General features: G+C 28.7%; 1 long non-coding RNA gene across 1 annotated transcript in view; it reads left to right on the top strand.

Annotated features, from left to right (window-relative positions):
* Nucleotides 1–2,558: 2,558 nt before the first annotated feature.
* LOC136795651 (uncharacterized) overlaps nt 2,559–4,375 on the top strand; it is a 143,869-nt gene continuing 142,052 nt past the window's right edge. The window contains exon 1 of the long non-coding RNA XR_010843285.1: nt 2,559–2,686. This is a non-coding gene — a long non-coding RNA (uncharacterized lncRNA). The remainder of the gene's footprint in view (nt 2,687–4,375) is intronic.

Below are 4,375 nucleotides of genomic sequence, written 5' to 3'. Positions count from 1 at the left end.
AGATGGCCTCGCGATATTCTCCACATGTTTTTATCATGTCACTATGTCACCTACAGCAAATTTACTTGTTGTATATATGTGTATACAGTTGTAAATATCAATAAATAAATTATTAAAAAAAAACAAAAAAAAAAAATTTCAATTTCACGTTGTATTGAAAGTAATCGTAAAGATATTGGTCATCATCACATCCAATTATATAAAAAACCTAGTACCAATGATCTCCCATGAGCTAAATGCTCACGGGACACCGCTTAAGGGATAAAAAAGTAGGGCACTCCTAATTTAAATTTTAAAAGAAGATAGTTGGCCATATGATAGTAGAAACACTACTTATTGTTAACCAACGTTTCGTCCCACTTTGCAGGGCTACATGAAAACAAGATACAATATTGTATTCTATTCACCTCACATAATACCACCTATATGCAGACGATCTTCAAATTTATCTATTCTTCCATCCTTCCAAGATGCTCGAGGCCCTCCAAAAGATACAAGAAGGTATTGATAGTATTAACACATGGGCGTTAAACAATGATTTGAACCTAAATGTTAAAAAAACCAAGTCCATTCTTATCGGTTCCAAGCGCCTCCTTTCTTCCCTCCCTTGCTGTCCTCTACTCTTCTTTAACAAACAACCAATTCACTTATATCCTACAATAAAAAACCTTGGAATCACCTTCGACCAACACATCTCCTGGAATAATCATATTTCCCAAATCACTGTACTTAAACAATACCCTAAGATTTCGTAATTCCATTCCTCAGAACAGCTCCTAGTATCCTCTCTCCTCTTCCCCCACTTAGACTGCGGTTCCTTGGTCTATGGAGGGCTATCTGCAAGTCTAGAGTTGAGACTGAAGAGACTCATTAATTGTTTTGTAAGATTTATCTTTGGGTTCTATAGGCGCTCTCAAGTCTCCCGCTGGTAAACCGAGTTGAAGTGGCTTTATCCAACCTCCCGAAGGCAATACCTCCTTGGTGTTTTCCTATTCCAAGTTCTTAAAATCAAAAAACCTACCTATTTCCTTGATCTCCTCACTCTTAGTTCATCCAATATTAATTAAACACCAGATCTCAACTGGTTAATTTATATATACCTTCCTATAGAACTACCTTCAGCAAATCCTTCGTCATCCGTGCAACCTCCTTCTGGAATTCTCTTCCATCTCCATTCGCCAGTCCTCATCCATTCTTTCCTTTAAACAACACCTATTCCTTCACTTATTGCATAACCAAACCCCCGCATCATTGTAAACAGTATAAGTTAAGCATATATTGATTAACATTATAAACAGTAGTTAAGCAAAGATTGCGGTGTAATTTCATTTTGTGATTTCCAGACAAAAATCTGAATGTATTTATTCTTAGGGGACATATGTCCCAAAATAAAATTATTTTTTCATTTTTTTTTCATTGTAAGAATTGATACAACATAAAATAAATAAAATATAAAACACGAAAATATGTCAACAAAAAAAAATTTAAGGAAGTATTTATTTGTAACTAGTTTCCAATCCACCTGTATGAATACTTCCTTAAATAATTCTTATTATTTCTTTTATCGCACATTTGTCGATCAAATGAAGTAAAAATTGTGAAATGGAAGGGACAAGAAGGGGAAAGAAAAAAGGAATAAATTGAAATATTTGTATTCAGTGTGTAGACTAGAATTAATTGTAAAATAAAACTGGGAAAAAAGAAAAAAAAATGTTTTTTTTTCTATTATATTATATCATGTAAAAATATGTAATTTATATATATCCGATCACGGATTGATCAGTATTCTGTGTAATGTAGCAACCCGATGTATTTGGGCAGCATGAATGAATAAAGTATTTCTTTCTCTCTTTAAAAAATTACATATTTTAGTATTTTCTCTGTATGTTTATTATAATGTTCTATCAATTCTTACAATGTTTGTGTTTTGTTTTTATTTAGCCTTGAAAGTGGGGCGAAATTTTGGTTAACAATAAATAGTTTTCTTTAAGATAGTTATATAAAAAACCCATTAATTATACCTTTTCTTTTAGATTAATTATTTTATATATTCTTGTTAGAGAGTGGTTTAGTTTATCTTAATTTAAAACAAATTTGATCCTTTTTTTCTCTCAACTTTATTCTTTACAACTTTTCCAACGTTTCAACCCTCAGGCCATTCTCAAGGATACCTTCATATTGATGTTATTTCCTTTTTCAAATCTTAAAAATGCAGGCTAGTTGCCTTTGTCCCATATAGCCTTTTCTAAATACTTTTTTCCTAGATTTAAACCTTATTTTTATTCGATGTGAATGAAGGAAAGAAGAAAAGTGTTTTATAAAAGGTTTAAATCTAGAAAAAAATTATTTAGAAAAGGTTATATGGGACAAAGGCAATTACCCTACCTTTTCTTTTGTTAAAAATATTAAAAGGAATAAGGATATTAAATTATTATCCAATGTCTCAATTAGGCAATTAAAATAACATTGAATATTATAAATATGATGTAAGGTTACTATTGGAGTTATATTATAGAGCTGACGACAGACAAACCAGTTTGATAGAGACTGGATGAATGAGAGCAGTGAGACATGGAAGAACCAGCTGGGTTGTGGAGAGGGGCACGATGTGCTACCAGTTCCCGCGCGGTTGTCGAACGGTGAGGATAGCTACGTCGCTCAGTCTCCTAAAATCGAACTTATTCAAGTAAGTCGATCTTTTTTTATTATATTTTATTTACCTTTTTATATAATATAAGTATTTATATAAGAGCCTAACAAGAATAATCCGACACTAAGCTTGAAGCCTCACATATACAAGCAAATAACTAAACAAACGACGTTTCGCCAATCTTGACTAAAATGAATAACATCAAATAAATGTAGACTAGATATATTACATCTCACACCAACAGTATAAAAAAATCTAATGAAATATTTTTTTTAAAAAGTTTATCTCTTTTTAATCTATTTATTTATTTTAAACTTATTTAGTGTCAATATTATTGCCTACTGTTGTTTTATTTCAATTTGTTTTTACATTTTCATTTATTTACTACGTGTTCTTATCATTTCTTTAAATGTGCTTACTGAAAGTATCAATTTTGAATGAGTCCATAAATTTAAAACAAAACTTGTGTAGTAATCTCAATATTTGTGACAGATCACCACAAAAGAGGAATATGATGAGTGTGGAATGTAATGAGAGGATTAACTGTTTAGTTTTAATAATAATACAAAACAAAAACTAGGACAAATACAAATGTAAAGTAATTTAGTTATAAAAAATATTTTCAAAAATAAACCAACACCAAGCTTGAAGCCTCTCATATACGAGCAGATAAATAACTAATCTACATTTTGCCTACACTGGAATAAAAGGAATAATATTATATAAATATATACCAAATAAATCACACCAACAGTATAAAAAAAATTAATGAAATAGATTATTTGTTTTAAAATTCATTTATCTCTTTTTAATCTATTTATTTATTAACTTATTTAGTGTCAACATTATTACCTATTGTTATTTTATGTCAATTCATTTCTACGTTTTCATTTCAATTTAAAATAAAACTTGTGTAGTAAACTCAATATTTGTGACAGATCACCGGAAAAAGAGGAATATTAAATAAGCTGGAGTGGTATGTAATGATAGGATTTAATGTTTAGTTTTAATAACAAAAAAAAAGGGGTGATTATATACAAATTTAAAGCAATTTAGTTATTAAAAAAAAATAATAATTAAATATTTATGCAAGGAATTTTCAAGAATAATCTAACACAGAGCTTGATAATCAAACCTCTCATACGAGCAAATAATTAACTAATCAACGTTTCGCCAATACTTAAATAAAAAGAATAAGATTACATAAAACCAGATAAAACACAACTCACACCAACAGTATAAAAAAAAGATCAATAAAATAGATTATTTGTTAAAAATTCATTTATCTTTTTTTAATCTATTTATTTATTTATCAGTTTTCAACTTATTTTTATTTTATTTTAATTCGTTTCTACATTTTCATTTATTTATTAAACTTTCTTTTTATTTCTTTATTTTACTATATGTGTGCTTACTGAAAGTATCAATTTTAAATGATTCCATAAATTTAAAATAAAACTTGTGTAGTAAACTCAATATTTGTGTAATTAGATCACCGGAAAAGAGGAATATTACATAAGCTGGAGTGGGTTGTAATGAGAGGATTTAATGAGTAGAGAATTATTAAATAAAAAGCGAGGGAATTAGTGGGATGTAATTAGAGGATTAAGTATATTATATTCATAACAAAACTAAACGGAAAAAATATATAAAGAAAGAAGATATAAATATAAAGCAATAATACAAATTAAAAAATAAAAAATATATTGAAATATTGTATCAATG

This window comes from Halyomorpha halys, unplaced genomic scaffold (genome assembly GCF_000696795.3).
Source record: "Halyomorpha halys isolate HHAL.00 unplaced genomic scaffold, Hhal_1.1 Scaffold70.1, whole genome shotgun sequence".
NCBI classification, from domain to species: domain Eukaryota; kingdom Metazoa; phylum Arthropoda; class Insecta; order Hemiptera; family Pentatomidae; genus Halyomorpha; species Halyomorpha halys.
This window is presented reverse-complemented; position numbering and strand designations above follow the sequence as displayed.